Source organism: Anomalospiza imberbis, chromosome 14 (assembly GCF_031753505.1).
Source record: "Anomalospiza imberbis isolate Cuckoo-Finch-1a 21T00152 chromosome 14, ASM3175350v1, whole genome shotgun sequence".
NCBI lineage: Eukaryota > Metazoa > Chordata > Aves > Passeriformes > Viduidae > Anomalospiza > Anomalospiza imberbis.
In genome coordinates this window covers 9,569,209-9,594,492 of record NC_089694.1, presented here as the reverse complement: position 1 = coordinate 9,594,492, position 25,284 = coordinate 9,569,209, and the positions used below count along the sequence as shown (strand labels likewise).

Below are 25,284 nucleotides of genomic sequence, written 5' to 3'. Positions count from 1 at the left end.
TATGAGTTATCACAAACTACAGTCCTATCCTCTGCTATTTGTCAGTTCTCAAAATATTTCTCATTCAGACCTCAGGAGCCATAAGAAGAAAACTCATCCATCTTTATTCCTTCAAAGGGAATATATTACCATCTAAAGTGTCACCTAATTTTCAACACCAACTATGTATTTTCTGGTGAACATTTACATGGAAACCACATCCACATCACACAGACATGACAGTTAGTGTCCAATCAAACTTAACAGAGTTCCATCCTAACAAATATTTTGTTATCACCAATCACTATGATTTATTGTGATCTATAAAGATTGTGCTCTCTCCCTCTTTCAAAAGAGGGAAGTACTGAAGTTCCTTCCTACACAAATTCAAATCCAAAACTTATTGCTTTGGGAATGGGGAAAAATTGCTTTTGCTCTCTTTTTAAAAATAAATAGATAAACAAGAAAAAAAAACAAACCAAAAACCAAAGATACTCTCTTTATAAAATGAATCTGTGCTCCCCACAGGAAAATTCAATTTTTGATAATTTTTAAAATAGATGAAAATAGTATTATGAAATGTCACAAATCACTCCTTCCTAATAGAAATCCTGGTCTGCAGCAGGTTCTGATATGGCCCATGTGAAATGGCTCACAGTTATGGTTCCCATTTGTCTCTGCTTGGTTTTCAGCTCAGTTGCAAAGGAAAATTCTGCTGCAATTATAAATCCCAGGCCAAACCCTCAGGAAGTGCAAAGCAGTACAGCTCCATTAGCTGGTCCTTTCTCTCCCACAGCATTTCCCTGGACAGCATTCAGGACATTCAGGACATGGAATAGTGGGAGAGCTCCCTCACAGCAGATCTGGGCTCAAGCTGCTTAGTCTCCCCCATGGACAACAGCCCCCAGAACCCAACAGGGGAACCCTTGGGGTCAGGGATCACAGGGTGAAAAGGGCAACAACAACAGTCCCTGCCATGTAAATAAGGTTACACACTTTAAAATCCTGCCACTCACCCCTCTGCCCCCGATTCCCCAGGTAATGTTTAGGAACGGTCCGTGTCTCGTGTTAAATCACAGACACAGTTCTAACAGCAGCTCCCTCTTTTGATGGGTGACAGCTCAGTTAAATGGACACGGTCATTGCACACCAGATGCTGCAGGGCTGGGAACTGTCCTGGGCAGGTCAAAACAGATGTAACAGGTTCTCTACCCTGGCAGTTCACCCCTGTATTTTTCAACTTTTCCCCTTGCAAGAAAATAAAGGTAAAGTTTTTTCTACTTTATTAAAATGGTTTGAGATCTTTAAGAGAAAATTGCTGTACAGCTGTAAAGCTCTGTTAATAAAGCAAATGGTAACTTTTTTGCAGTACATCACCAACAAATTTTGATTTCTAAAGGGATAGCTGACTACTGAATTATTGATTCAGATTTACCAGCTGATAAACTAGCATAAATTGCTCTAGACTCAATGAGAATGCATGGACTACTGGTTCTTCTCAAAGTAAATGAAGTCTTATTTTACTGTCTCTGATTTATTTTAAAATGCAGCAAAAATAAGGGCTATAACTACTAAGCAGTGTTTCAAAACTAAACATTGAGGAAAATACAAATTTAATAATCATTCTGTCTCTGCACAATAGAAGTATATATTTTTTCTTTGCATAAAAACAAACAAAAATCACTTGTAATGATCATAGTTTTAAATAAGAATTCTAACATACAGTGCCTATTTATTTTTCAAGGTAATGCAGCACACACAATATTACAAGAAAAAGCAACTATCCTGAAAACTTTCTTGCTTGGCTTTAAAAAATGCACTCTCTGCAAGAATAACAATTTTATAAACAAAAACTTCCATAAATAAAAGTAATTTACATTATCTGGCAAAAAGGGGAGGAGATTAAAGAGCCAAGGCTATATAAAAGAATAATTATGGTGAAGAGGAAACTTAACACTTTCCATGGAGCAAAACAAAAGCTACTCCCAATAAAATGGATGCCAGCAATACCAGGTACACCATACTTCTTCACTGCAGAGTCTTTTAAAGGAAATACCAAGTTCTTAGAGCAGGTTGTGACACATTCACCTGCTGAACAGCTGTGGTGGCCCAAAGCACTGCCAGCCTCCCGCTGTCACCTGCCAGCTCTGCCATCCCTTCCCAGCCCACGGCTCACTCCAGGAGGGACACACCAAGGGCAAAGCTGGGCTCAGCTGCCACCCCTTGGGGCACAGGAGTTCAACCAGCACACTCCACTTCCCTGGCAGCAAGGAGTGGGCACTTGCTTTTTTGTCTCACCTGTTCAAGGTAGCCTGGGAAGTGCTGGCAGCATGATGGCATTGAAAATTAGGGAAGAGTGAGCTGTACTGACACATTAAGACACTACAGCAAGACTGATGAGGGCGTGTCTAAACTCTCACTTCTGAGCCATGCCATCTTACTTATAGTAATCTCTACTTTCTTCCCCAAGAAGTGCTTCTATTTGAAAAGAACAATAGCTGCTGTTTTGCTAAAGGGTTTTTACCAAAACAACAAGACACTGATAATTTGGAGACACAGGTTTGCAGAACTAGCATGAAAGGAAAAGAAGCAACTTTATTCCTACTTTTTGAAGCTTTTAGACTTTTCTGCACATATCCTGAAATCTACAACTAATGCTTCACTTACCAAGTAGTACTTCTAAGAGTGGAGTTAAAATAAACATTTACTTAATGACATAATTCCCAGAAAAAAAGACCTTCTGCAGTAAGTATCTACAAAAATTAATACAAAAAAAAAAAAAAAAAAGAAAAAAAAAAAAAAAGAAATATTTCCTCAGGATAATGAACCTGACTGAAAAACCATTTCCTCCCAGCTGCTGGGGTGGCTACTCAAAGGAAGGAAAACTACCAGTGCAGCTGTGCACAAGGCAGTTGATATTCCAGTTAATGTATGCAATGGCAGAACACTTTCACTTTTCTAAGTTATTATATTTCTCGTGTTTTGAATCTAAACTTTCTCACAATACCATTTTTTAATACAAAAACTCACAGAATTTACACATTGATCACTGGCAGGGTCTTTGTTCTACCTGTCCTCTTCCCTCCCCAGCTCAGTGGCTGACCTAGCCAGGCACTTCCCTACCTGGTGCTGGCAGAGCCCCACAAGAGTCAGTGGAGAATGCTAAATTAATTTGGCCCAGGAACCAGTCCCCTGTTCCTGCTGAAATTTGTCAGGAAATCAAAAAGTGTTTAAAATAAAAATAAAACAAAATCAACACAGCTGGAATACCTCCACTGAAAAATCTATTTAAATACAGGCAGAAAGCTTATTTAACTTGATATACAGAAACAAAAAGGAATCTGTCTTACAAGCAGGGACCAAGACGGTGAGCTGTGGAAGCTGCTGGGCTGATACTCTACAGCTGCAGGTCAGCTGTCAACACTGCAGCTTCACAGGCAAACCAGGCACCACCTTCCTTTCTCAGAGATTTGTAATCTGCCATGCAAGGCAGGTGCTATCAAGCCGTTCATTAACTCCAAACTTGTATTTTAAAATAGTATCTCAAAAGCTGAGACTAAAGTTCACAGCCCTGAAGGCACAAACAAGAGCAACAATAAGCAATGCTACAAAAGATGCTGTGGTGCAAAAGGGTCTTTTCAAAATTGCTGGGCTTTATTTTCACTTCATCATTGGCAGATTCAACTTTCCCCCACTTTTTCTCTGCTAAACATACAATAATGAATGCCCAAAGATTAATGTAACCATGACATAGGTCTTCAGTCAGAGTCTCTTTCTAACGAAATTAAAATTCTATCACCCCTGTAATTTCTGTTTTCTGACCTTGGCTTTCAGGCAGCAGGGGTCCCATGGCTGTTATCTGAGTTTTTATTTGCACACGATAGATCTTGAATTCTAAATACATTACACAATTTATCCTTAAAGTGATTCACCTTCACTGTAGTCTTCCTGGCTCTCTTCATTTTCAGAAGCAGTTATTTTGCTGACATGTTAAAATTTTCCTTACCTTACAAGAAATCATCTTGTCTACTGTAGTGTCTAATTCTACCAGTACAAGTACAAAATGACCAAGGTGAGATGATCTGTAAAGCTAGTTATTTTGTGATTTCTATTTAATTTAATCTGATGAAAGTGGGTTAGATCGGAGTGCCTCGAATACTTAGTTAATGATCCATGTATAAGCAGTACCCTCTCCAAGAACATTTCTGGACAGAGTGTGCTACAGAGAAAGAAGCAAGCAATTTCTATTACAGAATTGTATTTTTTAATTCAGACTATCCAATTATGATAAATTACAAAGACATCTTAAAAATCCTTTTCTGAGAAAGAAACAAGATAATGTTTAAAAGTTTTTTTCTTCAGAAAGTACTTCTCTCTCCAGAGGAACTATACTCATTCTAAAAGTGCCAAATCAAAAATCCAGTTTAGGTGCAATCAATGCTGGTCAATTTGCCACAGCTTCTCCACTTGTAAAACAGTTTTCCATAGTTCCTTTTCATCACTCATGTTTCTCTTGGCTTTTTAAATTTTTATTGAGTCTGCACTGCAGCTACACCAGCAAAGCTCTAATCTCTGCTGCACCTCCAAACTCTCTTCTATCACATACTAGATGATTCTGAAACAACTCTCCTGTAATTAAAGCATCTCTCTGAAGCACCCGTAAGCTTTACAACCAGGCAGGCATTTTAGTCCCATGATGTTCCTGTTGTGTTTACAGGTATTATCTGCATTCTGCTCTATTTAAGCTCACAAGCCTGGTACAAGCTTCCAAAGGCAAAGATCTGTCTCACTCCATTGACATTATACTACAGTAGATACACATATCTTGAAAGATCACTTTATACACTAGGAAAATAAATTCCAGCACAGCAAGAAAGGTTGAAGTACCACCTAACATCAGGTCACAAAGGTCAGTTAAAAGAAAGATATAATAAAGTGATACAGATGGTAAATTACTGTATCTCTGGAGATTTTCTAATGAACAGAATTACAGGCATGCTACTAGTGATAACTGCATACTGAAAAGATTTTTTTTCCCATATTTAAAGTTGATTAAAAGACACTTTTTTTAAAGTACAGTAAATTGTCATGTATTGCAGACCAAGTTGCTCTAAAGGAACTGAGCTCTGCAAGTAAATTAGTTATATTTCTGCTAAGACTATATTAAATAAGGCCAAAATCCCTTGTGACTGGCAATGTATCTTTCATAAGGCTCTATTCTGCTGAAATACTCTGCTTTCTAGGCAACGAGCCGAGAAAGGCCAGAGTCTGTAAGAGGGTCTCCTCCAGAAGAATGCATCCCCAATCATTTATCCAGCAGCCCTCTGCCACCACACATATTGGAGTCACCTGATAAGTGAAGAGCTCATACAAATAATCTTTGCTTTTCTGTTAAGCAACATGCATTTTCAGTTTTTCCTTCAGTATCCACAGCTGTGCAGCCAATGCAGAGCTTAATTTATCAGAAGACAACAGTGCTGACAGAGGTAGTATCACCAGGCAGCCTCTTCCATCTGTTAAATATATGCCTCTCTCTTCCCCCAGCTTTCTTTTTCCTTCTGCAGAGAGGAGGAGCACAAGTAGTTTTATGCTAAATATTTTGGCCATGTATACAATTTTTGCCTTATTCTTCTCCAACTGACAATTCAAATTCCCCATGTTAGACCAGCACAGTCATTTATGCCACTCATTGTTTGCTCACAAAACTATCTATTGAGAATATAATACAGTATTGTCAGATCAAAATGACAGCTGATGATAATGCAAGTTGTCTGTATTCTGGTTACCAATTTTATAGTTTAAGTCTTATTGAGGCTTAATACTCAAGGAAAAAGAGAGCAGAGCTCTTACTTCAGACTTCAGCTAGTTCCAGTTTAGGAAGAGCATAGTTAAATGACAGTAGGTGAAATAAATTCAAAATAACAAAGTTTGGAAGAAATTATGAAACAAAAAGATTTATAATACATTCTGAAGATCAGTGACTGAAAGTCTCAATATGCACAAGCATCTTTCAAACAATCTGTTATTTTACTGGTACTGGTACACAGGAAGAAAAACAAATTGGCTCTCGGTGCCATTTCAAAACCATCATTTGAGCTACAAATGTAGTTCAAATTTGTTGCTAGTGCCACCATAAGGTAAAAAAGAACAAGATTTATCATTCAATGTACAATAGATTCAGACCAGAATATGATCCTGTCTCAGAAGTATAGGATTTTTGTGGAGGACTAGAACCTTCTTAGCTCTTGAATTTACTGCCAGTTGCTTTGTAGGAAAAGAAGAAAATCCCAATCAGTAAAACCAGATCAGGACAGTTGGCCTCTACAGTGGCCCAGCTGTCCCAAAGCCTTTGCTCACAGCTTTCTCTCCCCTTCTCTTCACAGCCTGCACTTACTCCTCTGGCAGCTACAACAAAAGCCAGTTCTCTCACAAACTGAACACATTTAAAGGGAACAAAGTGGGAAGTGAGTAACAAGCATATGGGTAGACTACAAACACTTCTAAAAGCCAGAAGTGTCAACAGTTTCTCCTCCTATCTTCCTTTCCACCCTCTGGTTATACCCTTTTGAGTACGAATGCCCAATCCTTCAAAATTTTGGAAGGATGAGCCTCACAAAACCAACTCCCTAAGGACTTCTCTTTGGATATTAAAACCATTTGATTCTTTAATAGCAGACAGAAACAGTGTGCTTGGGAGATATTACCACCTGCAGATTAAGGCATTTCAGGAATCCTTACAGTAAACTGGAGAAAGAAATATTGAGATTGGAAAAACACTCATAATATGTGATATTAAGAATTAAGAATAATTCAGAGAATCGCAGAATTGCTTGAGTTGGAAGGGACTTTTAAGATCATCTGATCCAAAAACCCCTGCCATGGGCAGGAACATCTTCCAGCCCATCATCAGGTTGCTCAGGGCTGCATCCAATCTGGTCTTGAACATTTCCAAGGATGGGGCAACACCTTCTCTGGGCAACCTATTCTGGTGCCTCACCATCCTCAGAGTAAAGAATCTAATCTAATCTAATCTAATCTAATCTGTCAATTTAAAGACAGTATCCCTTGTCCAATTACTTATGTCCCTATAAAAAATTCCTCCAGATTTCTAGCAACTCCTTTAGGTACTGGAAGGTACTCTAAAGTTTCCCTGAAGCCTTCTCTTCTCCAGGCTGAACAATCCCAACTCTCCCAGACTGTCTTCATTGGGTAGGTGCTCCAGCCTTTTGAAAACTACAACATTAAGAACATTATCATCACATTATTTCAGTGTGTTCTGGGATATTACAGTGGAATTTAGAAGGGGATCCATCTGCTGGTATGCAAAAGAATAAAAATAAAATTATATATGTAATATCAATTTCAATTTCATGGGCCATATTCAGTACTGTGTTTATTTATTCCACTTTTTCCCATAGAAAATTTCTGTCTTTATCTCCTTACTAACACAACAAAGAGCAAGAATTCTAAAACATAACTCAAAGGTAAAGTTTAAAGCATGTAAAATTTTCTTTCTCTCTCTCTGTCTTCTGAGGAGGGCTACTCAGACAAGTCACCCTGATACAAAGCGATTAGCTTGGGCAAAGTGCATGGTTATAATGGAAATTTTCTAGTTGTTCTGCACAGTAGGGGGAAAACAGCTTACTCCAAGGAAAATTTTCAGAGGCTGTCCCACTTTGCTGCAATTTTATGCTAACATTTCTTGCTATCAGAAGAGATTCAACACCCACAGGATTAGTTCCCCTTCTCCATTAGCCCATCTTAAAGATTTGTACAGTAAATAAGCAATAAACTGTGGCATATTATAGCCAATCCTCTCTGTCCCCTTGGCTCATTCTGGTTTTCTCTGTTGCACCTCCTGGCAGTACAGTGACTTCCTGGCTGCAGGACCTCTGCTGGGAAAGCAGCAGCTCCAAAAGCTCATAACAACATCTGGGCAGCAGCCAAAATGAACCCTGTGGTTCCCCAGTTCCCCTTCTGTGCATTCTGTGCCACAGGGGTGACTGAAAATGGAAATTATCAAAACCCAGTTTAGTCAGTTTAGTGACAAAAAGATCGACTTTTGTAAGCAGCTATAAACCAGGAAATACTCTCTGAATACAAATTTATGAACTTTGTCTGAGTCTGACAGATGGAATGGGGTTAATTTTTCTCCTGGGGGGGAAGAAGAAAGCATGGAAGACAAATCTCAGAATTAACCCAGAACAATCATTTATGTCCATCAACACATTTTAACTACCAGGAATACCACAAGATAGCAGTCATCCCACCCTCAAGTTTGAGCTTCTAATGTGCAATACTCTTAAACATGCACACACAATTTCTTTTTTGAAAATGAAACAATCCTATTTACATGTATGGTTTCACAGGGTACCTAGAAGCTTGGCACCAGACAGCCTGGAACAGGCTTCAAGCAGCACTTTCCCATTGCCTCAGTAAGTCACAGACACAATGCTCCCAGTTACATGCTTTTGCTCTAGAAATGACACTGCTAATAAATGTTCTCTAAGACTACCATGAGCGTGTCTAACATCAGGCTTTTGATAAGCTATGAAGCATACACATTGCAAAATTGCTGTCTACAGAAACTCAAGCCAAGAATGATTTTGTGATTAATGGAAAGCTGATGTATCTCAGGGAACCTTTAGCAAGAATCTAAATAAAAGGAATGCAACAATATATTGTGAAGAGTTTAATCAATACTTTTTTTGTTAGCACAAACTTAGCTCGTCTTATTACATGACATTACTAACTTTCAACTGTGGGTAATTTTTATGCCCTAAGCATTCAGCTTTAAGCAGTTCTTCATGTGAATTGTTCAGCTTGACCAGTTATAAAATAGGGGAAATGTGTACATATAGGCCCAATTTAGCATGGAATTAATTTCTTTTGCACTAATAGGTCTCAATTTCCCTCTGAACATACATATACAGTGAGGTCTGAAGGAAAAGAAGGATTTCAGAAACTTGATTTCTTTTTAAGATAATTACAGCCCGTGGGACGGAGCTAGTCATACTCTCATTCATGGGCCCCTTCTCATTTACAGTCCTGCCAAATTAATGAGAGCTTTTATGCACCCAAAGATCATCAAGAGATAAAGCTTCAGGTTTATCCCACTCCTCATCACCCCCCAGCATTTGTTCTGATTCATATTCTATGTCCCTTTGTGACACACCCAGCAACAGTCTCCCGGCTGTTGGTGGCTGCATAGACACCTTTCCACGGCCTTTGGAGAAGCACAGGGAGAAGAGCACAGGACTGATAACCTCTCATCCCTCAGCACCAGCCAGGCAGAACCTCTGCTGGGCTGTGTGCTGACCACCATGGCCCACTGCACTCATACATCATCCACCAGCATATAAACTGCTTCCAGTTAATGGTGCTTCTGACATTTTTCATCTACAGCCTTACTGTCTGAGAAGTTCAACATTATAAAAATTTTCCTTAACAATTTTTCAGAAAATGGAAGTACTTTTGCAAACATGAATTAAAATGGTCAAATTTTTTTGTTTTGTTTTGTGGCTTTTTTTTTTTTAATTAAATAGCTTTGATTGATAAAGTTTGACATGTCTTAGCACACTTGGTTTCTTCAGTCTAGGGTAATCACTTGATTCTTCTCTGTCATACCCTGAAATATCTCCTAAAGCATAAGATTTCCAGTGTGCTCTGAACCTCACACAAAATTGATTTCAGCACATACAGTACTACTGGTGTCTGATGCTGATGAATTACCCCGCTAGTGAAACACAATTTCTACTAAATCAACAAACAGTTTGCTATAGAGGCCATAAGATTCACTCAGTTTCTACAACAAAAGCTCCCATTTCCTCTTCATTAATCCTTGTAAGTGAGACTCAATAGACAAGAGAAAATTCCTGCTAGCTAGCCTTATGGTGTTCTTAACCATTTTGAAGATTAAAGAAAACCCAACTATCAAAGCAATAGAAGTTAATTTAAGATTTGAGTGGCCCAGGGGAGTCTGAGGCCACTATTCAAAACTCTTGTCTCTTATGATTATGGAAAATTATGTGTTCACTGACTAATCTCCCAACATAGACCACTGAAAAGCAATCTTTTAAGCACTGAGAAGACTGCAGAGCTCCTAAAAATCTCCTTCAGAACAAAAGAGAAGTACCAAGTTTGAAGATAGCCTTTTAACTGAGTTTTGAACAGTTTTTATATTATATACTATTTTCTCATATTGTAAAACCTAAAATAGTCCAGTTGGTAAACTTTACTCTGCTTTCTTAAATAAAACCAAAACAAACAAACATTGAGATTCAGGATGAGGAAATTCTTTTTGATGCATCCATTTTGCTTTGGAGTGAAATGCAGAAGGGAAATACATTCCTGTGGTATTTCAGCCAGTACGGAAAAGCAGTTCTGTATTCTCTCTCTGTTTCTGCTAAGAAAACTTCAATTCCTCTGAAAGACTAGGTAAATATTACTGCAAGTCTTAATTTATGGCTGTTATAGGAAGCAGAGATACTACAGAGGATTTATCAAAATAAGACAGAAAAAATGCAGACAGTCAAAGTTTGGGTCACTCTGTCAAATTACTCCTCCATTAATAAATTTAAATTCTTTATCTAACGCTGTATTATATAAGGCCAAGTTTGGTGCAGTAGAAGGATGTCTAACTAGCATATTTTGTTTGAACTTTATTCAGCTTCTCTGCACCTCCACATTCATCCCCAGCCACCAGGAGTGACTTGACCAGAATGGATCAAGCCAGGTGTAGTGTGAACACAACACACACACATGTGCATTGTGCCAGGACAGGGAAGTCCACCAGAGCTCCATACCCCAGTGCATAGAGGTGTTAGAAATCCCATTTCTATAGGCTGGAGCCCAGGTCAATTTATCCTATAATCCCTACCTCACTGCAATTGTAGAGAATGTACATACTGACAGTACAAGTCAAAAATCAGCCACTGCTTTTTACCATTTTATATATCCTGTCACAACCAAAACAATCTCAAATCCCTACTAAGAGTCTTCTGCCATTTGCTGTATTTTCCCTCATTACAGATGGTTTTGTACTCAATGAAATATCAGTCCAGACAGACTTTATTTAGGCTATGTCATCCAGAACCTTGCATCAATTTGCTTAGGAGCTTTCTGGTACTTTTAGTGACATACACTGCAAAATCAAATCATCTGGAAAACTACTTTCTCCTCTCAGGTTTTGATAATCTGCTCAGTGAAACAGTTCTTCCTCTATCTCCCCATACTGTTGTACTTTGGTAAGAAGCAGTACTTTGGTATTGGTAAGAAGCAATATTTAAGTCAATATGAACACAGCAGTACAAATAGTATTAGAAACACATTCTATTACCTCAAAAAGAGTCACAAGTCTAGGTGCACACAGAATGCTGGTTAGTAGAAGCCAGTGAACTTCAAGTTCACATTTGTAACATCTGGATCAATAAAGTAGCCTTCCAAATATTAACAAAGACAATGTCAGAACCAGGAAAATTCAGTTCATCTACCATGTGCTACAGAGATACTGCGCTTTCCGACCCAACACCATGTCATGCTTCCTATGTCACTCTTGGGTTTTTCTATGAAGAATGAGTTGGATAAGTTTACTGAGTGCCAGTTTTATAAAATAAAGCAAGCAATTATTCATCATGTAGCTGGACTTTATTTTAATTGGAGCCAAGTCCATGAGCTATTCCAACAGCAAGGCCACAGAGTCTGATTCCATGAAAAGCCATCAGCAGCCTCCAGCACTGTTCATTCCCCCTCTCAACTCCTAGTTATGTAGATAAGGTCAACAAGCAGACCCACATGCTGTAAGCAATATTGTTAGACATAGGCTAGCACATGATACAAAGCAATTCTAGTTTCTTAATTAACAAAGGGGTCTTGAAAAAAGGGTATACAGTCCCACCAAGTCCCTAAATATGGTTAAATCGGTGGTTCCATGGAACAGGTCACAGAGCCTCTGAAGAGCAGAGACATGTAAACTCTTCTGACACACTGTATCAGGCTGAAATAATTTCTTCACACAAGCTTTTGTTGTGGCTAATTATAATTTCTATTAGAGTTGCAGAGAATTGTTATCACCATGGATAAAGGATAGCTATTAAACAAAATAGTGCAGATATCGCCTGCTCCAGAAAAACCATAATCCACATTCTTCAGATATAAGGTCAATAGTACTTTCTCTAGCTACTGCCCCCATTTGCTATCAGCCTTTATGTCATTTCTCTTTGATCCTCTCTGCTGCTGCTGTTTTTTCAGCTGCTGTTAAATGTCTGTGAATATTTTCCTCTTAGAGGAATAATTACAACATCATGGCAAAAGCTGCTCACAAATGAGTACATTCAAGGGCCACCTTCCATTATGTACTATAGTCCTTGCCCTTCCTCACATTTGAACACCTTCTGCTGAACATCTCTTATAGGAGCAAAGTTTCACACTATCCTTAAGAGGGAACAGCTTTCCTACTGTTTGTTGCAAGTCATTCTCAACGTGGTACTACGGTGGCAAGCCTCATTTCACACTGCAAACACTATGAACACAGCTCCCCTGCTAACAGGCATCCTTTTGTTTCTTTCTCTTAGGGAATTTGCTCCCATTTTTGCTGCTAAGAAACAATAACGACCAGTACTTAAGAGATACAACAGTAGTAACCACAGAGAAGGGGGAGGAGTGCAGCTGGCTGTACTGTCCTAGCTGAGGGGCATTCTCCTGGGAAGGGCAGAGTTACCCAGAGATTTGGGCTGGGGAAGGAGCTGGGCGCAGCTCCTGGCGCTCTCTTGTTTTCTCGCTTTGGAGGAGGACGATGGAATTGCTGCTTACTGGGAGGGGAATTTGCTGCTGCTGGAGCCCAGTCTGGTCCTGCTTCTTCTGTCATGGGTGAGTCTGCTCATGAGAGCAGCCACTGAGATGGGACCCAACCTCACTAAATAAGGGACTTTCACCATCTGCTTGGGTGCCTCAGGGGCAACCCTGGGATCCCGAGCCCTTTCCCCTTCCCAGGGAGCCTCTCCCTGCCATGTTGAGGAGCCCAGCTGCTGCTAGCCAAGCCCTCACCGTTTCTTTGCCACTGCTCGGTGTTTTTTGCTACACGGTAGCTCCGCACCCTTTCCCTGCCCAGATGCCCTGCGGTTCCAGCTACAGCTGTGGTGTTTCTGATACATCTCCTCTACCACTCCGGGATTTTGCTCATCCCTGCTATTCCAGCTTGCTGCTCCCGATATCCCTGCTACAGCTCTTTTCTCCATCCAGAGGGGCACTGAGACCGACTGCATGCTGTGAGTTTGTAAAGGAAGCCGCATTCCCATCCCTCCCGCCGGCCCGGCCGCCATCACCGCGTGAGGGAGACGCGGCCGAGCTCGCGGCACAGCGCCCCCTGCAGGCGCGGGGGAACCATCGCAGCCCGCCCGGCCGGGAGCCAGCAGCGCCCCTGCTGGCCGTGCCCGGAACTGCAGCCAAGAGGAGCTGGGGCTGGGGCTGTGCTCTGCTCGCTGCGGCTGCCGGCGCTGCTGCTTGCACTGTTACACATATACATGCTAAAAAAGAACTGTTGTTCCTCTTCCCATGTCTTTGCCTGAAAGCCCCTTAATTTCAAAGTTTTAATAATTCAGAGGGAAGGGGATAACAGAACCACTGAATCAACTAGGTTGGAAAAGACCTTTGAGATCAAGTCCAATCTATGACCTAACCTAACACCTCCTCATCAACTAAACCATGGCACTGAGTGCCACATCCAGTTTTTTTTTAAACACATGCAGGGATGGTGACTCCACTACCTCATCTGCTCCCTGGGCAGATGATTCCATTACCCAATCACTTTCAGTGAGGAATTTTTTTCTGACATCTAACCGACACTTCTCCTGGCGCACCTTAAGACTGTGTCCTCTCATTCTGTCAGTTGTTGCTTGCAAGAAGAGACCAATCCCCATCTGACTACAACCACATTTCAGGTAGTTGTAGAGAGTGATAAGGTCACCTCTGAGTCTCCTTATTTCCAGGCTGAACAACCCCAGCTCCCTCAGTTGTTCCTCATTGGGTTTGTGTTCCAAGCCCCTCACCAGCTTTGTTGCCCTCCTCTGGATGCACTCAAGCGTCTCAGCATCCTAAAGTGAGGGGCCCAGAACTGGACACAGCACTCGAGGTACAGCCTCACAAGTGCTGAATACAGGGGAAGAATGACATCCCTGCTCCTGCTGGCCACACTATTCCTGATGCAGGCCAGGATGTCACTGGCCTTCTTGGCCACCTGGGCGCACTGCTGGCTCATGTTCACTCAGCTGTCAATCAGTACCCCTGGGTCCCTTTCTGCCTGGCCACTGTCCAGCCACTCTGTCCCCAGCCTGTAGCACAGCAGGGGTTGTTGTGGCCAAAGTGCAGGACTCAGCACTCGGACTTGTTTAACTTCAAGTTGTTGGACTTGGCCCATCCATCCAGCCTGTCCAGATCCCTTTGCAAAGCCCTCCTACCCTCCAGCAGATTGACACATACTCCCAGCTTGGTGTCACCTGCAAATTTACTGATGGTGGACTCAATCCCCTCGTCCAGATCATCAGTGAAGATATTGAACAGAACTGGCCCCAGCACAGAGCCCTGAGGGACACGACTGGTGCCTGTCTCCAGTTGAATGCAGCACCGTTCATCACCACTCTCTGGGTTGGCCATCCAGCCAGTTCTGAACCCAGCAGAGAGTGCTCCTGCCCCAGCCATGGGCTGCAGCTTTTCCAGGAGTGTGCTGTGGGAGACCGTGCCAAAGGCCTTGCTGAAGTCCAGGTACACAACATCCACAGCCTTTCCCACAGCCACCAGGCAGGTGACATGGTCATAAAAGGAGATCAGGTTGGTCAAGCATGACCTACTCTTCCTAAACCCGTGCTGGCTGGGTCTGATACCCTGGCCATCCTGTAGGTGCTGTGTGATGTCCTTGGCAGACATCTGTCTTTCAAACCAAGACAACAGGGTTGCCCAAGCTTTCTGTGGAGGTACCATGCACAGTTCTGCACTGCTGCTAGATGTACCCACAGCCACACAAGAGCTTTACACTAAAGACATCATGCTTATGTTAACAGCCACACATGCATTAGGCAGGAAAAAAGGCCAAATGTCCCTCTAAGACTTGTGCCTAAAGACAAGAAATTGCCAGAGAAATGAGTTACTTCTACTAATCAACTTCAAAAGCCTATTTAAATCTATTAGTTTTAACTTTCCAATACAAAATGTGTTTATTGCTCCCAGTTAATTGTAGGTTAGGGTGGGCATTCTTCTGTAATATTGATGGACTAAAAGATTATTTATGACACACAATTAAATTAACATTATAGAGAAATGCCTCCCTCTTATCACTGAATCATTTTAGGAAAGCTGCACATTCTGCTATATAGAAGGACAGGCAAGATGATCACAAGGATTATCTAGCCTTGGAGTAATTCATTAGAAGAATCAGGTGCACATCAAAGAGACTGTCATGCAAAGTTGAGCTGGTGACAGAAACTGGTAACACTAATGGAGAAGGAATCAGTGGAGTAAATCCAACATTCAAGCAAAATGGGGAAGGCAGCAGGAGGAGGCCTGTGGTAAAGGACACTGTGCCCTCTAAGATCCTTAGTCATCCATTTCACAAGCACCATCCTAGACCAAAGGTCCCTCTACAGTCACCTCCTCTACACAGCTGGGCCCTTCCATCCTTAGGGTTCCACAGAAAATTATTAAGTAGGATACATTCAACTATTCGAGCACCCTGAACATCAGAAATCATCATCCATCCTCTAAGCAACACCCCTGACAACCAGGCTCTTCAAGGTGATATTCCTTCTATCCCTCCCACTAAGAGGGGACTTGAATCTGTCTTTGCTAAAGCTGCTGCACCATGAGACAATTTTGGCCAGTTTTCCTAAGGTAATGAGCCTTAGAATTAATAAAGATAATTTTTGCAGAACTTGTAAGAATGTAATTCACTGGACTAAAGAGTGACCCATGCTAATGACACACCACTGACCAAAACAGTGGCTGAACCGAACTGTTACACACTCTCCCTGCTCTCAGCCTGGCTCTGTACTTCCCAGTGAGCAGCAGCACTGAGCATTGTCAGAGCTGCAATTAAATCTGTAAATGGAGAAAGCTATGGGACAGAAAAGAAAGCTAAAGAAACACACAGCTCAATTTCATTCTTAATGGAACATGCATTGCTAAAGCAGCATCTATTTCAGTGTATTCACACAGGAAAGTTGTTAATGTAGCAATTTTTGTGGATACAGAATTTCACAATCAGGACATTTGAGTCCTTTATAAAAATTATGAGTATGTTATTCCATTAGAGAAGATAATGCAGAGATCAGATTTCATTTACAGGATATGTTTTAATTTAGTCCTGAGGTGATTTAGGTGAGTCAAAAGTATCTTAAAATGCTTCTGAAACTCTATTTGCAAACCTCACAGAGTTCAAATCACTTTCCTTTAATAAACTGGTCCTTGCTCTTCTTTAAATATCATTACATTTAACATTTCTGCTTTGTTTCCTGTAGCATTAATCTCAGTTATTGACAGTCAGCAGCCAAACTCAAGATGAAAGGAATTTTCTTGCCCTGAGTTAATGCATTTCATATCCTAATAATTCTTTCTTTATTCCTGCTGTTTTAAACAAAACTAGATAGAAGCACCATTTTTGCCTTTTACTTATAACTGCTGGCTGATTAAACAGAAACACTTCCTAGGAGTACTTCATTATGTTATCTGCCCCCAGTTGGTTTTAATACGATTAATGATTTGTTCACCAAAGCTATATAATGACTACAAAAATTCTTTGATATTCCCAAACAACAACAATCTCCCTAATTTCTTAAAGTCTACTGTACAGACATGACTATGCAGACTGCTGTAAAATTGCTTACAGACAAATGCTTAATAAAGGGCTATTGAAGAACCACTGATTTGTATTTTATCTTACTAGCATATGGCTCTATTACTTCTTGTTTTTTTAAAATAAGCATTTTTAATTGATGGCTGCAACCCCTAAAGCTCTGATTAATGAATCTTAACTTTAACATATTCAAAGGCACATTAAGTAGAGCATTTGCTAGTGTTGGCTGTTTGAGCCTCCAGTTTCCTTCCTTTGTTCCTTCTATCATCTTAGATCATGGTAAATCAGTAGACAGCAGCATTTTATAAAGCATGTTAGAATTTCTTAAAATACAGCTACATTTTCGTATTTACTGTGCTCAAGCTTCCCATCACTCCCCACTTCATGATTTGGCAGCAATGCAGACTGTACTGAAGAGGAGGGACCAGACCTCATTTTTCCCTACAAGATCCACAGACTGATCTTCCATACCTTCTTTCACCTTCTCAATACTCCCTCTGCTTCAGCCTCAGACTTTAGACAAGTTTCCAGAGTCATTGCTACGAGTGGATTGTGTGAGATGCAGGTTGCAGGCAGGTAAGCATGGCCATCACTCGCACTGTCCTGTGCTGCAGCAGGCAGCCTGCTGCTCAAGGAACTGCCTTGGCTGAGGAGATGGTGTAGCAGCAGCCAGCAGAGGCTAAATCATACTGCAGAGAAGTTGTGCACCAGAGAGCACTGCACCAAGCAAAAAGAGAAAAACCAGTTCTCACCCCAAACAGTTTATTTCTGTAACACAAGAGGTGGATACAAACAGATGGGGAAGGATGAGGGAATGAGAAGACACTCCGATCAGATCATCAGCACACAAAAGTGCTGTCAAGACTCTGGGAGGCAACCTGCCAAAAACAAATTTTAATGATATTTTTTAAGGGGGTGGGTACTCATTAATTTTAGACAAAAAATGCAAACATTAAGGGCTTACAAATCCTGTTCAGTTCAGAGAAGAAAATGCCATGCTGCTGACTAAGAGGAACAGGACTGCCTCTCTGAAGTGGGCACCAAGCAGCACCTGTTGGCTTAATGGTGCAGAGTTACCAGGACAGTGCAACCTGCAAACCCAATGCTCACATGCCTGTGCTGGCCTTCTCCAAAGGACTCTGGACAACCCTGATACCTCCTCACTCTCACATCCACATCTCTGGAAGCAAAACAACCACACAGGCCAGGGGGACACTGCAGAGTTACCTGATTTCCTAAGTGTACCACAGACAGCTCCCTGACAGCTTTCCTTTATTCCCATTGCTGTTCTATAGGCCAGTTCAAATAGCTGCAGGGTGAAGACTGCGGTTTTGTCACATGATTTTGGGAATCAAATTTTCCAGATATATCACTGCCCTGGGTGCCAACTCCCAGTTTGAAAAGTGATGCTTACAAACTTGATTCCCTTCAAAGACTGGAGGCATAATTGATGCCTAGATCTCTTTCAGAAAATGAGATCTGGATTTTACTTTATTTTTAAATAAAGGTTTCCACTAGGCTTTCAGAAGATCAGGACTTTATAGAATCTCAGGTCCTTCAAATATAGAATCTGTTGATTTAGAATATGAATAAATGTTAAGATTATTTTTCAACTGCAATTTTCAAATATAATTAAGAGATTTTTTATTATAAATCTAGAGAGATAGCTGATTTTTTTTTCCTTTTCTGTTCAACACAAGGTCACTGCTACACATAAAGAAGCAAGATAGATTTGGGGCACTGTTTGCTTAAGGGCTAATTCTCATTCCAAATAATGATTAACAGGAGATAAAACGGTGAGGTTGAAGGGAGTAAAGCAATTGAATTATAAAATACAAATGGAAAACAAAAAGCATTTTTAGCCAAATAAACACACAAGTGGCCAATGGCTTCAGGGGATTAGAGACTCATGGTAATAATTACATATTAGTAATCAGTAACAGCATATATTCAGTTATCAGCTGAAATGAAATAAGAGAACACAGAACTCTCCCACAATGGAAATTCAGTTTAGAAAAATTGCACTATGCAGAAATTTGGTACTAATGAATGATTATTTGCAAGGTGGTTTTGCTGCCTCTACTACCCTGAACATCATTTTTGAGCACAGTTAGGATCAAGCATGGTTTGACCTGAGAATTTTGCAGCTCTGAAAATTATTGGGAAAAGATATCTTTATTAGAGGTGGACACAGATACCGTTTTTTCATGCAAATTAATTCCTTTTCAAGACTAGCACACATGCTCAGGCTTACACAGTACAGCTCAGAGCAATCAGCTCCATCTTAGTTCCTAAGGCTCTCATTTTAACAGAGCTGCCCTGGAATTTGCTTTAGAAGGCTGCTCCACACCATGACTAATCAGAAGGTGCTGCAGTTGTGCAACCATGGATTAACATGGTGCACTCAGTGACTGACACTTTCAATTCTAGATTGATCACAAACAGAGGGCTGTTTACTTCCTTAAACTAAAGACAAACTGCATCCTTACCATACTATTCATTCATCCTCCTGACAGCTATGCTCTAGAAAGAAGTGCTGCAGTCAGCTCAGCTGTGTCTATTTCACTGGCAACTCCTTCAGGGAAACACCCACACACACAGCTCCAAGCTTCACTGGACCTCACAGACTAAAAAAATAAATAAATAAATTTGGATGTTAGATGTTTAAGGAAAATAAAAGTGCTACAGGAAGTGGTATAAGTGGTTCATTAGACAAACTCACTCCTCTTGTGTCAGAAAAGAATGGGAGGCATGTTTGCACTTGGGTTTGGGAGGAGGTTAAACTACCGGCCAAGGCTGTCACTGAACTGAAATACTCCAATTCTACCCCGACTGTGTTGAACATGGCTTTAATACATCCTGCTTAGAGCAGGAACTAGAAGCATGGGCTCATACTTGGGTTGAGATCTGAAATACATCAACATGAGAAATAAAATTGGAAATTTCAAAAATGCCTCTCAGTGCCTCTCACTCCCTACTGACAGAAGTTTCTTGATACAGCTCCAGCTCACTGGGTACCTTGTGGTGCACAGCAAAGATGCAAACACCACAGAGAAGCCAGGCTAGGGGAGAATGAGGGCATCAGGCAGGTACAAACTACAGCTCTTCTGAGCAGAGTTTCTGAACCCAGAATTGACTTTTTTCTTAATAAATTATTATTTTATGGAAAAAAATGTATTAATCTAAAAGTCAAAGATTTTTATTAAAATGCTACTTTCTTAGAAAATTTTCAGTCATTTTTCAGGGTAGGAAAAGACAGTAAGAGCCTATTCACACCATGACTTTCAATTTAGTGCCCTTCAGCCTGTGGTTTAAGCACTCTCAGCCGAGGCAAGGCTATAATTAGTCTGTACTGCAGCTAAGCAGGAGAGTCCACATAGCTACTAAGTACTTCTCATCTGAGGGAAAGTAACATCCGAATGCCCAAAGAATGACAGAGTGCATTTTGTGAGCAAACACTGAGAACCTACAGATGGTTTATGGTACAGCAGAGTAAGCAACTCAAACCCAAACGGGATCAACCCCCCTGCTCATTTGTTCTAGTAGAAAACGGAAAACATATTTAGTGGTTGAAGGTAGAAACAGAAGCAGGAACCTGCTGCCACTCTGCTGTCAGCAGCTGGAAGAGGCTGGAGCAGGAGCTTGGCAATGAATGCTCCAGGCAGGAGAAATGGCAGCAGGGAAAAGGTGGCAGAACTGTCAATAGCAGAGATAGGTATGAGAAATGCTGTCTTAATTAAACCCAAAATAATTCCTTTCCATGTAAAAACACCATCAAATATAAAATTTAAAAATGTGTAATTGTCATTCTTCTGATGTTCTATGACATCCTGCCCTGTTCCTGGCACTTGTTTGCATATGTCTCATCAGAGCAGACTGGGGCGTGACACTCTGATGCATCATTAGAAAGGACAAAGTCTCCTGAGTACAAAAATGTCACCAGCACAAAACATGTCCTCTCCTCTCTCTTCTTGATCAAATGACAGCAAAACTAGGGCTTTGTTTTGTCATCAAATTGGGCCAAGAGAAGGAAAACTAGAAAGACCATCCATTACACCATTAAAAGTCATTTTATAGGCACATAATATAACACAGGAAGTGTTACAAGAGTGCAGATTTTGGGAAAGACTGAGGAGTGTGGTGGAGTACCAGAGATGTATACATGTCAGCCATTCAGGTAAGTTACCTGTGGTGCCATTTCTTCACAAAGAATCTCCTTTCTTTCCCTCCATGACAAACTATATACATGCCATCTCACCTCTGAGCTTGCCCCTTCTCCTCCCCTCAGTCAGTCCTCCTAGCCCTCTCCAGAGAGCTGCTCATAATGCTTACTAAGCTCATAACAACTTCTATTTTCTATCCCTTGTTTGTTCTTTCCTTGCAGTTCCTTTCAGCTGTTTTTGGCAGTTTCTAGTCTCTCCTCCTAGAACACTAGCATGATTCAGTCGTTCCCATTCTAAAGCACCCAATCTTCAACTATAATTGGGTCTCCCACTTCATTTCCTAATACACGTCTTGCCTATTTCTATCCCTCATTGGAATTTTTCTGAATTTGTTCTAATCAAGATGAATGGAAAACTAATCAAGTCTTACTCAGGTCACAGAAACACCACTCTGCTCCCACTGCTCTGTCCAATATTTGCATCATACATGACCATGCTTATACTCTTGAAGTTTCATCTTTTAGCAATCCTTCTTCTTTAACTTTTTGAGGTAAAGCTTTGACATCATCTCAGGTAGATTATCCTCACAAATTCTGGCAAGGATCCATGGACATGATGACTTTGGCCTTTGTTTTTCCCTCTCATAGCACTTTCCCAGCTGCAAGCTCACAGTTTGTCAGCAGAGAGGGAATCTGAGTCAGAGATCCATCCCTCCACTCTTTGGCTCAACAAAATGAATTTATCTGCATTCAGGAGTCTGGCTAGCTTTGGCTCTTGTCTGAACATTCTGGCATAATTTATTCAAATCAGCACAGGGTGATTATATTCAGAAATACAAAACCAGGCTCTTAACTATAGATAAATGGTACGATAGTAACTTCACATGAATTACAAAAATACCAATAAAAATTTGTTGAAGAAATAAGCAGTAGTGTGAATCAGCACCTGAGTGATAGCAAATTTTCAAAAAATCAGTGCTGCTTCCTGCTATGAATAACAGCTAGTAGGAGGGTGCAAGGAAGGACTATTCTCAACATCTCAATTCCAGCCTTAGCAGCAGACAAAATTATCCAGTGTCTCAATATACAATTTCCTGTGCATCATAATATAAAATCATTGAACAAATCTTCCCTACTTGACTGTCACTTTAATAAAAAGTACAACTTCAGAAAAACCCATCATCTTAATTTGTGCAGAAAATGAGATGAGTCTTAAGATGTGTTTCAGTGGATTTAACTGAAAATCAAAAGCAAAACAAAAAGCATCATGACAGAGTTAAAAACTGCTCAGGCTGTGAAGCCTCCTACAATAAGTGTCTCATCCTCACCTGGAGCAGAAGTTGTCCATTCTGGGGAATGAGCCACAAAATCATTGACAACACATCCCTAACCACGGAATGACAGAAAAATAATTTAAGACACAGCTTCTCTGACTCTGCAAAGCAAAGGAAGTTCTCTTCATTAGACTTAGAGGAAAATACAGATATCTGTACTTTTGTTAAGCACTCCTATATCAAAACCGAAATGAAATATGTTTTGTGAAGATCTACAGTGATGGAAAACCCTTGTAATCCATTTAGTGATGTTATCAGACAAAATGGATAACTGAAACTGCATCTCTAGATGTTCTAGAAAACACCAAGGACAACTAAAAAGTCTGGAACTGTAGGGTAATATTCTCAAAGAATCAGCTTGTAACTCCAAATCAATTCATGGCAAGGTACTGGCCAGCTATTACTGGGAAGTTGTTCTTCAAAAGGCCTTCCAGAATCCAGCGTGTAGGACAAAAATAACACCCATCTGCATCTTTTGTACAACAAAATGAAATGGCCACCACAATTTCTCCAAGAGACAGAATGTGACAGTAATACAGGACTGCAAAATATGCATCTTCAGACTCTGGTCTATGGGCAGATAGTTTTTTTTTTTTTTGCAATTTTACCTGGAAATGCACTGTGTACTTTGGGGATGACACACTGTCAGAACCAGCCTTTGCCACACTAGCACACCACCTGTAGCTAAATATGAGCTAAGAGAAACTGCACTTTAGCTACTTGAAAGCTCACAACAAAGCAATGGCAACGATAAATATATTATTTGTTGAATTTTCTTTTCACTTGCTAGTGATACAGCTGGCAATCACTCCAAGCTTGGAAACATTCCTCACTTGCAATTTTAGACCAGCTTCACCACTGACATAACAGAGCACTGCTTGCATTTTGGTCTTTTTGGTTAACAGCACATCTTCATTTTCCTCCAAGATATCCCCAAAATATTTCAAGCTTACTTGCCAATTATATTATTATGAAGAATAAAAATAATTTTGACTTGGGTTCAACAATACTCCAGATGTGAAATAAGCCAGGAACTTACATGAGACAAATACAAAACGATCAATTTAATTCAGCCACACAACAGAACACCTAGGTATCATTTATGACACATTTAATTGTTACTCCCATTATATGAAGCTCTAAAGATATTTATAACAGTTACAGATAAATTCCATTTCTTTTAGATTCAATGACTAAGAACATGAGACAAAGTGATGCAACCATCAAGATTTTAGCCTTCTTTAGGAATTTGTTTTGCTAGAGAGTAGGCTATGTAAGCCTACACATTCAATAGAAACTCCCACAAGTCAGGCTTGCATGCAGACTCTGAAAGTCATGGTTTAAAAGAGCCTGAATAAACTCTGGAGCAGTCACACAGCTTCCCATGCTCCATTCATTACTTCATTAGTATCGTAGCCACAGTCTGTGAATTCATATAAAGAAGCTGTCAAAGGAATTTGTGTCAATTATCCCTTCCTTTCTTTTCCCAGCACTAGGACACCAAGAGAAAGGGCCTGAACCATATCTGTGACCTGAGAGCTCATTCCTGCTCCCATTGGAAGAGTAAGGTATTTTTAGTTGTCTTCATGGAAGCTGAGCTAGATTCAGTCCACTCTTATTTTCCTCTCCCCCTTGGTCATTTGGCAGCTCATTTAACCTCTCAGAAGCCCCCAGCACATGCTGCAGGCAAAGGGGCAATGTTGCCTTTCTGAGTAAAGTCTCTCAACACAACACTCTGGTGGACCTGTGAAAACCTGTCTCATCACTAATGGCTCATTCTGTCATGTACCAGGGTGGCATCTCACATTTCAGAATAGAACTGACTGTTGCGGATGCAAGACACCTGTGGTGATCATCCAGTCTGGTCAGTTTAGGGCTGACTAAAAGTTAAAGCATGGTCCAAATGCCTCTTAAACACTGAGAGGCTTGGAGAATCAACCACCTCTCTAGGAAGCCTGTTTCAACACTTGATTACCCTCTCAGTAAAGAAATGCTTACTTGTCTTGACTGAACTGTATAAATGTAGTGCTGTTTAGAGATTTAAATGTTCTGATATGCTTACACATCTGCTAGCTCTAAAATATATTTTTGAAGACACCTCAAACATCCCTTCAAAATGCAAGAGATTTAAAGAGATCACAGCAAATTCCAAAACATATGAACACAGAAATGCCACAGGGCAGAACAGAGTCATGTCCTCAGCTGCTTGTCTAGGACTTCCTAATAGCAGAAGAAAGGCAATTTAGAAGCGTAGCAACGCTTCAGCACGTGAGGAACTGAAACGCCTCTCCCTCTGTACCCACGTTACACTAACAGGAAGGACTGTTTAAACACCAAAGTTGGCTCAGATGTACAACATTCTGAAAATTATCTGAGCCCTCTAGTGATGGAGAAAAATAGTGAACTGGCCACTCCTTTGATTAAGAAAAAGTTTCTCATTAGACTTAAAGATGAAGCAATGATAACACTTTGCCAACTCCTTATGCAAGTTACATCCTGGCATTTTCCTTATACTAAAACACAAGGTAACAATACAGCTGAGCCATAGTCTGTGAATAGTGCAGAATTTATTAAGTACTCTTCACCCATTTTATTTTGATCTTGGACAATTTTTTCCTTTATGGGAAGTGCTATGACCCTAATACTACACTAACTATGAAATCCACTAATAGATTATGAATAGCTAGCTCTTTTTTGCAATTATATTCTATGTCATCTCCTACAACTGAACAAAAGTTTTATAAAAGGAACAAACTAGCTGAAGATGAGAGCTGACCACAAAGACTTAGAAACACAATGCATAGACTAACAACCCAATATTTTCTTCTCACTCCATTTTCCAGGTCATATAACTGACCTTACACTCCCAGTATTGATCTCAGCCAAAATGAAGCAGGTTTGGTTGCCTTTTGAATGTTTTGAGCAAGCAACTCTCCATCCACAAGCTTCTATCAATCTTCAGGATTATC

At 40.5% G+C, this 25,284-nt stretch overlaps 1 long non-coding RNA gene across 1 annotated transcript in view; it reads right to left on the bottom strand.

The window, feature by feature from the left end:
- The window catches only part of LOC137482508 (uncharacterized), a 189,136-nt gene extending 171,623 nt beyond the window's left edge, over positions 1 to 17,513 (bottom strand). The window contains exon 1 of the long non-coding RNA XR_011004105.1: positions 17,291 to 17,513. This is a non-coding gene — a long non-coding RNA (uncharacterized lncRNA). The remainder of the gene's footprint in view (positions 1 to 17,290) is intronic.
- Positions 17,514 to 25,284: the final 7,771 nt, after the last annotated feature.